The following is a 13245-nucleotide window of genomic DNA, read 5'->3' as shown; positions in this document are numbered from 1 at the left end:
AACAAAGAGAAGGATCAGAAGTTAGAAAATATGGCCTTGGAGTCCAAAACAAATTAGGAGCTCACAGGCTACTAGACATTTACAAGACCAATAATTTCATCGTAAGTACCTCCCCCCAATCCCCCAGCAATAAAAACAGCAACTAGATACTGGACCTCACCAGATGGAATCCACAGGAATCAAATGAACTGCACTTGATGGAGAAGTTCAATATCAGCAACTGATGGCAGATGAAAAGTAGAGATTAGCAGAAAGATGTTCTATTGACTGCGTGAAGGCATTTGCCTGTGTGGATCATAACAAACTATGGGTAACATTTTGAAGAATGGGAATTCCAGAACACTTCATGTGGAACCCATACAGAGACCAAGAGGCAGTTGTTCGAACAGAACCAGGGACTCGTGCATGATTTAAAATGAGGACAGGTGCCCTTTCACCGTATCTATTCAATCTGTATGCTGAGCAAATAATCTGAGATGCTCGACTCTCTAAGCATTCAGCATTATGAGTGCAGGAAGGCTAATTTACAACCTGTGATATGCAGATGACACAACCTTACTTGCTGAAGGTGAGGAGGACTTGAAGCACGAAAATCCTCCCAAGTGGACCAACAGGCAACACCACGATAAAAGAAGAAAACATTGAAGTTGGCAAGGGGTTCATCGTGCTTGGATCTACAGTCAGTACTCATGGAAGCAGCAGTTCAGAGAGCAAACGAAGCCTCGCAGTGGGTAAATCTCCTGCCCAAGAGCTCTTTAAAGTGTTGAAGAGCAAAGGTGTCACTTTGAAGACTGAAGGTGCCAGAGTATTGTGGGACGACGCATACGGAGGACTGAAGAAGACTCGATACGTGGGAAGACTCTTGAAAGTCCCGTGGACTGTGAGAAGAAGAAACAAGTCTGCCTTGGAGGGAGCGCGGCCAGCAGGCTCCGGAATGGCAGATGGCAAGGCTTCATCTCGTGTACGTTGGTCGTGTCATCAGGAGAGGTCATTCTCTGCAAAAGGACACCATGCTTGAGAAAGTGGAGGGTCAATGACAAAGAGGAAGACCCTCAGCGAGGTGAGTTGTCACATGGCTACTGCAGCATAATGTGAGGATGGCGCAGCAGGGAGTCAGCTGGTGACAAACGAGGAAAGCCAATTGAATATGCCACAGGGGCCATTTGCCACCCACAGCCCCTAATGATGTCCTCTCTCTCCCTGCCCAGAAAAGTTTACCGTTTATTCTCTCTCTCTCTCTCTCTCTCTCTCTCTCTCTCTCTCTTTCTCTCAGTTGACAGACAAGGAGGCTGTGACCCACAGAAGGGAGGAACCAGTGGTTGCCTACCCGTCCTCAGCTTTAGGAGCCCATTGTTCAGTCTCTCATCTACCCTTTGTGGATCCAGAGGAGAACCCCAGCGTGAACAATCGCTGTCCCCGAGAATTCTCACCTTCCATGCAGGGCACCAGGATGCACCCCCTGGCCAATACATGTATTTCTTCTTCGTGCACAGCCACCCACTGCCTGTCAGTAGAGACTTGTGCATTACTGTGCTGCTGAGCCGTGGAACTCCCGTGGAGCTCCCAGGTTAAGGACAGACTAGGACAAACTGTCTGGTGATCTACTTTTGAAAATCATCCACCAGAACCTCGATGGATCCCAATGGTCCAATACGCCACCCATTGTGGGCAGGGCGCATACTTCCTTTCCTTGCACATGGGGTTGCCAGGAGTCAGTGGCTGGCTCCCAGGCCAGTAACCACAGAGCACGTTGAAATCAAACTCCAAAGCTCTGTGGCTAAGAGGTTCCCAGCCAATATGACACAGCATTGGTTCGACTCAAGGAAGAGACTATCTGACTAGCCTTTCCCTCTCCCCCTGTATTTCCAGTGGCACCTGCTAGCTCAGTGCTTCTTCAGGCTTAAGAACACAATTTATTGTCTTCACCAAAGCCTATACGTTTAACCCCCTGTAACAGTTACAAATTACTTCAGGGGGACAAATCCTTAGAAAGTACACCAAGTAAGACTTCGGATCCCTGGCCATAAAGCATCTGAAGGAAAATCTAAGCATGGATTTGGAACAGAGCATGAAGGGTGCTTCATCTTGCTCCTTCAGGATGAAAGGGGTGCCTGCGCCTCCCGCCAGAAGTGTAGGAGCGACGCTTTGCTTTACTCTCAGGGGGATGGTTGTTGGCAAGCAGGTCTCTTTGTCAGTCTCTCCAGTGTTAGTCTTGTGCTGGCCATGCTGCACACCTGCAAAATTAAACGGCGACCTCTTTCCTCGGGTCCCGACTATAGCTTTCGGTTTTCTGTAGAACATGTTGGCGGAGTGATGTTATCCCAACAGCATGTGCATCCTTCAGTTTCCTCGCCTCCAAAGACAGAGTGTGTCAGTCGTGGTGAACTAGAGAAACGAATTCATACAGACACTCATGTGTATAAGAGCAATTTTATATTGAGGAACATTCCAGCCTAGTCCTGATCAAGTCCTTATGTTCAATATTAGCCCAGATTTCCAATACTAGTTCATAAATTCCTCTTTAGACTCATGCAGTCGAATGCAGGAAGATCCCAGGCCAGTGGGTGGAAAGTCTTGTGGATCCAGTGGTGGCAGAAGCACCTCAGCACTGGTGTGGATTTCCACGTGGCTCCTCCTGCTCCAGGGCTCTAGGGCAGCTCCATGAGTCTTACCAGCAGGAAGAGGAAGCAGAGAGTCAGTGTGTATCTGGTCTCCAGTGAGCTCTTTATCTCCGTGGCGCCTCCAAATGAGGTCATCAAGCTTTGACCTGATTGACAGGCTAGACTCCACCCCTTCACCAGTTGACACCAGATTATGTAACTACCACACAGAGGTAGGGGCCCTGCCCACCCTGCCTGGCCTCAAAGTGCCAGCACGTCTAGATTTGCTCCAGCTTTCCTTCCCAGACACCTTCCAGGTGACGTGCTGCTTTGCCGGGGCCTTATGTGCCCTGGCTCTTGGGCCCACTTATCCATTCCACTCCTTCGACCAATTCAAACCCACTGCATATGCTCAATTCAGCCTTCCCCTGATTCCTCCAGGAGAATGGCCCCAGCTAGCTCCACTGGCCTTAGTCCTGGGCTCCAGCTGAATCTCCACTTTCCTATAGTGAGGCTTAGAAGCAGATTCCCATGGCCCCTTGCCCCCTAAACCCAAGCCCTTCCCATGCAGTCAATTCTGACTCACAGCTACCCCATAGGATCCCCTTGGTTGTAATCTTTGTGGAAGCCAATTGCCAAGTCCTTTCTTCTGTGCAGCCACTACGTGGGTTTGAACCACCAACCCCTCGGCTGGCAGTTGATTGCTTAACCACTGTGCCACTAGAGTCCCCAGAAGTGGCCCAAGGTCTCCCAAACAAGCTTGGCAATTTGCCCTGGAAAGGGCCATCGAGCTAGCTAGATACCAGCCCGCACCTCCCTTTCAACCAGCGATGCCCAACTTTGAGGTAAATTCAATGCAATGGGATCCTAAAGGCTCTCTCCCGTCCATCCTCCTCTCTGCCCTCTCATTGACGCCCCTCTTCTCTTCTGCCCTCCCTTCTTCTCTCCTGCTGTCCCTGGGAAAGCTCTGCTGGGAAATCAGCCAGCTCCACCCAGGGCTGCACTTTCAGTTCCTTAGCTGGAGCATTTTCTTTTCTTTTGGGTTGTTTTGAAGGTGAAGGCACTCGTTGACTCCCGTCCCTTCCTCCCCCACAGTGGAGGCTGCAGGAGAACATAGCATACCCCTCAGGCAAGGCGAGGCACTCCCGTGCCCCTGAAGATTAGGGTACACTGGGTCAGAGACGCACCCCGCACCACAGAAAGAAGCCCCAGACAGCAGCCTTGCAACACCCCTTTCCCGACGTCAGTCATATTTTCCAGCCCTGCTCTGAGTCTGGGAAACGCAGAGACAGCCGAGCCATTTGTTTGGAGATTCTTCGGTGAAGTTGATGAGTCTCTCTGGAAAACGCCAAGAACCGTCCTGGATCATTTCGCTGCTCTCCATTCTCTCTGGGGTCACTGTTGGCCTTCCTCCCAGGCCTCCTCTGGTAGCCAACTCCCTCAGCCCAGCAATCATTTCTTTGCAGGAGTTTGCTTCTAACCTTTCAGCGTGTGTACCAAATATTTAGCCATGGACTCAATCCAGTAGAATGCTTTTCTTCCCCCCTCTAACGACTTGAAATTACTTAGGAAAAACCCGAAAGCTGTAAGCTGAATAAACATTGCAGTTGTCTTGGCCCTGTCCCTCCTGGCTGGAGCCTCCCAGATCTAGCAGATCCCGGGGCCCCTTCCGGCCAGCCTCTCACCTTCATCACTGATCCAAGGGCACTGGGGGATTTCAGGAGCCCATGGTCCCACGGGCAGTGCAAAGCTCCTCTGCCCTGCGTCAGCCCACTGCTCCTTGAGGGTTCTGTTTGCTCCCCTTTGTTCCCTCAGCTTTCTGATGGGACGTGCCACCGACCATGGGTTCTCGGCCCGAGAGCTCCTTTTGGGCTTTGCTGTACGGGGACGACAGCAAGTGCCCGCTTCTCTAGGGAGGGAAACAGGGGCGAGAGTTGGCACCAGGCAAAGCTGAAGCAGGCGCCCAGGCTGTGTTTACTACTTACTATTTTGAGACTTTCTTCCCATGGAAATGTCGCCTGGCCCCAAGGCTAGAAAGATGTGGGAGAGGAATTCCACGAGACGGAAACATTCTGAGTGTGCTGACACATTGTGTTTTTCTTGCAAGGCTCTCTCAGGTGGTGTCTGCCCGTGGGAAGGGAGGCAAAAAGGCAGGCCCGTGAGATGAGAGGATCTGACTCCGTCCAGACCAAAAGGCCGAAAAGGAAAAAGAAAGAAAGGTAGAAAGAAATCCGTGTGGTCCTAAGCTTCTTCAGGGTTCCAAGAAATCGATGAAAGGACGTTAGAACTTGTGAGGTCAAATGGAAGCGAACGCTAATGAAAAATTTCCACCAACCTTTTGAAGGTCTCTCTCCCCCTTATATGAATTTAGCATGCATGACGAAGGAACCGGTCTTGTTCTCCTGAGCACTTGATCTGTGTGTCTGTCGCGTGGGCAGGGGTGAGTGGGGGTGGGGGTAGGGGGTGAAACAGCCCCAGCAACGTCCTCTCTGGTTAGTGGTTACTACCACTGAGGCTCTGGGCAAACTGGGATCCTACTGGAGAAAACGAGACTCATTTTATGCACCTTGCCCCAACTGCGTGGGAAAGGGAAGCACGCCCGCAGGTTTTGCAGACAAAACAAGTCACTCCAGCAGCGAAAGAAGGCCAGGGAGACATGGGTGATAAGCAAATTATCCAGAGTGCCCAGGCCCGCCTCCAGGAAAAATAGAAAGCGTATTAAGAATAGGAAGAAGCCATTTAGCCTAACTTTCCCATCTTTGGGGGATTGGCTTTAATCACATCTTTCAGCTCCTTCAACATCCCTGACACTTCCTGACTTCTTGGGCACATCTAGGTGTCTCTCGCGAGCCTGCACTGTTCTCCCCCGGCTCCGGACTCCCCGTCCTGCCTCTGATAAACGGTTCCACATGGCTGAAGCCCTTTGTTCTCACAGTGCGAGGTTTGACCACTTCCCTTGACTTGGAGTCTCTGATCCGCCCCCCCCTCCCCTCACATGGGCTCTTCGGAAATTTGTACCTCTACAAATTATTTTCTCAGTTGCGTCCTGTCTGTTTGCTACTTTTTTAAATGTTTCTGGAAGGAGTTCTCCCTTCTCAGCACCAGCCAGAGGAAGCCAGAATGGGACCTACGTGTTGCTTTCAGGGACATTTCTCAGATACTGACTTGTGCCGCCGAAAAGCCCCAAAGCAAACCACTGCCAGGGAGTCCCTTCCAACTCGCAGTGACCCTCAAGGACAGTGGCTCACCAGATGCCACCTTCCCAATGCCACAACCCCTTTATACAGGTCCTCATGTGGTGGGTGACCTCCCAACCATCAAATTATTTTCATTGCTACTTCATCACAGTCATTTTGCTACTGTTCTGAATCTGGCGACCCCTGGGAAAGGTTCCCTTGACCCCCCAAAGGGGTCATGACCCACAGGTTGAGAACTGCTGTTCTGGAAAAAGTAGAACTGCTCCCTAGAGTTTATGAAGCAGTAAATCTTTCAGGGAGCAGAAAGCGCCATCTTTTTCCTGTGGAGTAGCTGATGGGTTTGAATTGTCACTCTTTCCGGTAGTCACCCCATATTTAAGCCACGGCACCACCAGGCTTCCTTTGTGTAGCCTGCTCAGGAGCTTCCAAAAAAAATACACGTCTCAGACTTTCATCATCATTAGTCAAAGGGGACACAGAAATGCCCTGCCCCATTGGAGTGAAGAAGGTGCGGAACTTGTGGCCAACAAGTTCACTCCAATGTAGGGTAGCCCGCACGTAGCAGAGCAGAACCGGGCTTGACAGGGTTTTCAAAGGCTGATTTTTCAGAAGTAAATTGCCAGACCTTTCTTCTGAAGTGCCTCTGCATACACCTGAACGCCCAAGCTTTCTGATAGCAGCCCAATGCCTTCACTGTTCGCACCACCCAGGGGCTCCTGCAAAATCCTGGGGGCCCCTGATAGTCTGTTTCCCTAGCAGGAAGGCCAGGCCGGTTGGTGGGAACTGAGAGATACGCAGGAGACAGGCACCCAGCTCAGGGACTTTGGGGCGGCGGGGAGGAGTTCAAACATAGGTTGCTGGTCTCATCTCCCCCATCAGAACAGGGAGCAGCAGCCGGTTGAGTTCTCGTCACTGTTTGGATGATTGGGTTGACATCACATCCACCTTGCCGCCCGTTCCCCCCAGGCGCCAGTACTACAAATGTAGAGAGCCTAAGAGTTATATTCCCATCTATGCCAGGTCAAGCTATGTAGGCAACAGCCTGGTAAAAGAAGCGGTTGGACTGTGACATATTAAAATCACCTGCGCAACAGAATCGCCCAGGGAGCTTGTGGAAACCTCTAGATGCCCAAGCCCCAGCCCAGGCCAATTGAAGGCAACTCTGCAGGTGGGGTCTGGGCCTGAGCAAGGTTTAAAGCGCCCCAGGTGATTTTAATATGTCACAGTCCAACCGCTTCTTTTTCCCCTCTCCCCTCCCTCCTGAACCCTTCATAATTCATAAATTATTATAGATTTGTCATAAGTTACCCTGTCCGATGTCTCCCTCGGCCCTCTTCTCTGCTGTCCATCCCCCAGGGAGGAGGCTATATTTAGATTCTTGTAATTGGTTCCCCCCTTCTACCCCACATTCCCTCCACCCTCCAGGCCTCGCCCCTCTCACCACTGGTCCTGAAGGAGTCATTTGTCCTGGATTCCCTGTGTTTCCAGTTGCTATCTGTACAATGTACATCCTCTGGTCTAGCCAGATTTGCAAGGCAGAATTGGGATCATGATAGTGGGGGGAGGAAGCATTCAAGAACTAGAGGAAAGTTATATGGTTCATCGTTGCTACCCTGCATCCTGATTAGCTCATCTCCTCCCCAAAACCCCTCAGCAGGGGGATGTTCAGTTGCCCGCCGATGGACTCTGCCTTTGTTCCATTTTCGTACAGACCAAACTACATGCGGAAGAAAAAAGCTCCTACTGGGGAAGGACATCCAGGTGGAGCCTTTCTGGCTTCTTCCTTCAGCGAGCAGAACCTGAAAAGCCGGACACAACCAAGTGTTGTGCACAGTTCTCAAGTAGTCAGCTGGACAAACACCAGCTGAGGGAGATACGGTGCGGCAGTCGTTTATCTCAAAAAGACCCTGCGGGTTGAGCTGACCGCAAGTGAACTGAGGGCAGCCAACGCTGTCCATCTGCTGACGCATGCAGCACCATCGAAGAATGTCGGGAGTTGGTTGCCGAGAAAAACAGGGCAGTGGCCACATCGGACCGCCTCTGGCTACACAAGGCTGGAGGAAAACCCAGCTCCGCACTCGCCCAAGGCCAAGTGCCAGAAGGCAGAGGTTGGATACACCTCCACCCCCCCACCCTTCTTACCCTCTCGATAGCAACTATTCCTCCCTTGACACGCTACCTCGCTGCTGGTTTTGAGCATTTGTTGCAATGGCCACACACAACTCACTGTTAGGGGGTTTATCAAGGACACTGACAGGGTCAGAAAACAGGAGGGTTAGTGTCTTTTGTCCACGGCGAAGCCTCTCACTTCTCCTCAGCGAACAGCTGTGTCTCACTCTCTGGTGCTCAGATTCTCAGCCACAAGGTCCCTTGGCAGTTAGTCCCCATGCGCCAGGAAACCCCACAGTGTCATCGTCTTGGAGCTCTTCTGTTCTGTCTCATGGTCTTCTGGCCTTGGCTTCTGGTCTCAGTGTGGCCTGACCTCCACTGCCCGCTCCACTTGGGGATTTTCTTTCTTTCTAATTAAATACTTTTAATGGGGGCTCTTGCATCTCTTATCATAACCCACACATTCACCCAGGGTGTCAAGCGCATTTGCACATATGCCACCATCATCATTTTCAAAGCATTCTCTTCCTACTTGAGCCCCTGATAGCAGCTCCCCATTTCTTCCCCCTCCCTCTCCTGCCCACCCTCATTAACCCTTGATAAGTTATAGATTATTTTCATGTCTTACATAGTCACCGTTGCCCCTCACCCACTTTTCCATTGTTCGTCCCCCTGGGAAAGGGGTTATAGGTTGATCCTTGTGATCGATTCCTCCTGTCTCCTCCCACCCTCCTCTAATCCTCCTGGTATCTTTATTCTCATTGTTGGCCCTGAGGGGCTTATCTATCCTGGATTCCCTGTGTTGCGGGCTCTTACCTGGAGCAGTGTGCATGTTCTGGTCTAATCTGATTTGTAAGGCAGAATTGAGGTTGATAGTGGGGGGAAGGAAACTCCAAAGAACTGAAGGAAGGTTATGTGTTTCATTGATGCTATACTGTACCCTGACTGGCTCATCTCTTCCTTGTTATCCCTCTGTGAGGGGATGTCCAATTGTCTACAGATGGTCTTTGTGTCTCCACTCCATGCCCCCCACCCCCTTTCATATTGGGTATGATTTTGATCTGGGTCTTAGATGCCTGATACCTGATACCATTGATACCTCATGATCACACAGGCTGGTGTGCTTCTTCGATGTGGGCTTTGTTGCTTCTCAGCTAGATGGCTGCTTGTTTATCTTTAAGCCTTTATGACCCCAGATGCTATATCTTTTGATAGCCGGCACCATCAGCTTTCTTCACCACATTTGCTTATGCACCCATTTTGTCTTCAGTGATCATGTTGGGAAGGTGAGAATCATAGAATGTCGGATTATTAGAACAAAGTGTTCTCTCTATTATATATATATGCCTGTATTTAGACCTCTATATATGTCCTTTGCCTCCTGGTTCTTTCCTCTATTTTCTTTTACTTTCCTCTTGTCCCTCCATCATGTTCAGCCTTCATTCGGGTTTAGTAATTCCTTGCTGCTATATTGCCCTTGATTAAGCCCCACTAGGCATCTTACACCCTTCTCTCCATTGATTTTAGTTCACTTGGTGTTCCCACTTAGGGATTTTCTGTGCTCCCTTGGTGGCTCTTCTTTCTTGGTGGTCTCAGGAATGCTCTCTTGCAGCTTCTTTCTTTGAGCAGACTACCTCTCCCCAAGGAAACAAAGAGTGAAGGCAGGTTCCCACCTTCTAGTAAGGTGGAAACTAAGACTACATCCCACCTTAATCCTATTAGCATAACAGAGAACCCACCCAAATGGGATTCTAATGTCAGGCATAGAAGCTAGAAATTACAATACATCCCAAAGGGATTCTGGCTTGAAGGGCCATAGAAATTGGCTCCATCTCAGGAGCAAAGGAATCACTGGCCTGTACCAGCCCAGAAAGCCCCTTCCAGAAATTGCCACCCACTTTGGGGTATCACTGCCTCTGATGGCTCCAAGGAAGTTGACCATGATGGTGAGTGAAAAGTGCTACAGAGAGAGTGGTTGAAGGAACTGGTGTTTTCCAGAAGTTTGTGGACTCTTCAAATCCTTCCCACAGAGAAAAGTTTGGTTTTTGCGTTATACTAGGGGGCATAACTAAAATTAGTGGTGGCAATTGTCAGCTGGTCCATTTCAGAGCATCACGGGACCTACCTGAGGCCTTGTCACTGACCAACTGTGTGATTCTGTTGGGCTAACTGATCATCAAGAACCCTGACAACTCACATAGCAAATGCCTGCCGGGCATCTACTAGGGGCTATTCACTCTCCTGGACTTAGGCTCAGAGATTTCTGCCCCTTGGGATATTTCCATACTTGCTCACAGTACTTACTTGCTCTGTGTTGGAAAAAAAAATCTTGAAAAAATATTCGTACTTCACACCCATTAGAATGGCAACGATCCAAAAGGTGGGAAACAACAGGTGTAGGAAGATGCAGAGAAATAGGTACCTCATCCATTACTGGTGGAACTCTAATATGGTACAGTCCTTTTGGGAAACAGTTTTGTAGTTCCTCCATAAGTTGAAATTAGAATTTCCACATGGCCCAATCATCCCAATTCTTAGTATATATCCAGAAGAAGTGATGGCAAGAACACACACACACACACACACACACACACACACACACACACACACAACCTGGACACCAAAGTTGATAGCTGTTTTCATAAGAGCCCAAAGGTGGAAATAACCAAAATATCCATCAACAGGTAAATGCTTAAACAAATTATGGCAAACACACACCACAGACTCAGTTACACCAGGCAAAAACCAAATTCACTGTCAGCAAGTCTGTTCTGACGCATACTGACCTGAGAGGACAGGGTAGAACTGCCTCTGCTGTGGGGTTCAAGGCCATCAGATCTTTATGGGAGTAGAAAACCTTGGCACCCCCCCCACACACCGAGGAGTTGGAACTGCTGAGCTTGCAGTTAGCAGACCAACACTCAGCCACTTCTGCACCAGGACTCGAACATCCTCAACCATAAAGAGAAGGGAAATCTTGGCACAGATGCATTTTTAAAATATCACGATGACGGAAATAGCAAAAGAGACAAATAGTGTATGATCTCCTTTTTATCAGATAAACCAATGCATTTGCTAATTAATGGTTACAAGGAGCTGGAGCAGGATTTGAACTTGGGGGCATCGGTTTTCTGTTAATGAGGAAAAGGATAAGGATACTGCTTGCACAGTGTGAAGAACACAATCAATTCCATTGCATTATAGATGTAGAATTGTTGAATTGGTCTATACTTTGTTGTACAAACATGCTGGTAGTGTTGTCGGGTAAGCATTGTACTGATACCTGCAAAGTGGGTGGTTCAAACCCACCAGCCACTCCACAAAAGAAAGATGAGGCTATCTCCACTCCTGTAAAGACTGACAACCTCAGAAACCCTATTGAGGGTCCCATGAGTCACAATAGACTGAGTAGCAGTGAGTTGACTGCTTGCTCCTGTATACACCGCAGATAAAAGTAACAGCAGAAACTACACATCCCCAAAGGGCTCCCCAGGCCATCTCACTCCAAGCACAGGGACTGAACTGAAGGAAGACCCCTAGGTTTCTCAGACCAGGTGGAGAAAACTTGATGAGCTTGTCTGGGAACTAAATCCACATTTATCCCTGAAGAGGACAAATGCTTAGAAAAGAGATTTTTAGGGAACTTGACTATAAGTAGCTTCTTCTCTTTAAGCTTTGCAGACCCCAAAGCGTTTTCTTCACCACTCCCAGTGACCCTATGAAAACAGAACGAAACGTGCCTCGTCCTGTGCCAGCCTCCCAAGTACCGCCATGTTTGAGTCTGTCGTTGCAGCCCTGTGTCCGTGCCTCCTTTGCCCTGACCCTCTGCCAAGCACAATGACTTTCTCCAGGGACTGGTCCCTCATGGTGAGCTGTCCACAACACAAGAGACAAAATCTCACCCTCCCGGCTTTCAAGGAGCATCTGGGCTACAGTTCTTCCAAGACTCATTTGCTGGTTCTTTTTGGCATGATCTATTCAATAATCTTCACCGGCACCCATCAGCCAATGGCAGCGTTCGCGCTCCTGATTTGCTGTCCAGCTTGCACACGCATAGGAGGTGATGGAGAAGTCCATGACGTGGGGGTCACGCGCAACTGAATTCTCCAAGTGATCTCTTGGCCTTTTCCCCCTTGGATTTTCAACCCTTGAAAGAGGTCTTTTGGAGCAGATTTGTCCAATGCAATTTGTAGTTTGGTTTTCCAATGGAATCTTCCATGGATGGTGATTGTGATCCAAGGAAAATGCAATCCTTGACCATTTCCGGCTTTTCTCTCTTTATCACCATGCTGTCTTTTGAACAAGTTGTAAAGATGTTTGCTTTTATTTGTTGAAGCCAAAGTGTAATCCATGCTGAAGGCTTTAGTCTTTGTTCGTCGTCAACAAGGGCTTCTAGTCTGCTTGACTTGGAGCAAACAAAATTGTATCTCGGGTTGTTCATGAGTCTTCCTCCAATCGTCTTCATATAATCCAGTTTCTCAGATTATTTGCTGAGCATACAGATTGTATAAATGTGGTGAAAGGTTACAACTCTGACACACATCTCTCCTGATTGGAAACCCTACAGTCTTCCCTTAGTTATTCAAATAACTCCCTCTTGGCCTATGTACAGATCTATGAACAATTCTGGAAATTCCAGTCGTTGCAATGCTGTTCATAGTTTGTTGTGATCCACAAAGCTAAATGCCTCTACACAGTCAAGGAAACACAGGTCGCCATCTTCCTGGTGTCATATGCTTTCAGCCGAGATCCATCTGTCAGCGGCCATGATAACCCTTCTTCTAAGTCAGCGGTTCTCAACCTGTGGGTCGAGATCACTTTGGGGGTCGAATGACCCTTTCACAGGGGTCGCCTAACACCATCGGAAAACTCCTATTTCCAGTGGTCTTAGGAACCGAGACCCCGCTCCTCTGTCCTCTCCAGGCGGGCCCGCCCACATGCAGATACGCCCACCTACGAGTACCCTGCGTGAAGACTGTTACTCAGGCTACACTATGCTTCAAGACAAAATTTTATTGATTTGTTATTAGAAATAAATATTTCGCAATATATAATGACATATTGTTTTGGTGATGAATCACTATGCTTTAATGATGTTCAATTTGTAACAATGAAAACACATCCTGCATATCAGATATTTATGTGACGATTCATAACAGTAGCAAAATTACATTGATGAAGTAGCAACAAAAATAATTTTATGGTTGGGGTCACTACAACATGAGGAACTGTATTAAAGGGTCATGGCATTAGGACAGTTGAGAACCACTGTTCTAAAGAATGCTGACACTTTTTACTAAAACATAAGTATCAGTTTAGTACATAAAGTCCCTTCTTGG

This window comes from Echinops telfairi, unplaced genomic scaffold, assembly GCF_000313985.2.
Source record: "Echinops telfairi isolate 266 unplaced genomic scaffold, ASM31398v2 ScPeMD7_20;HRSCAF=75, whole genome shotgun sequence".
In the NCBI taxonomy this organism is placed as follows: domain Eukaryota; kingdom Metazoa; phylum Chordata; class Mammalia; order Afrosoricida; family Tenrecidae; genus Echinops; species Echinops telfairi.
This window is presented reverse-complemented; position numbering follows the sequence as displayed.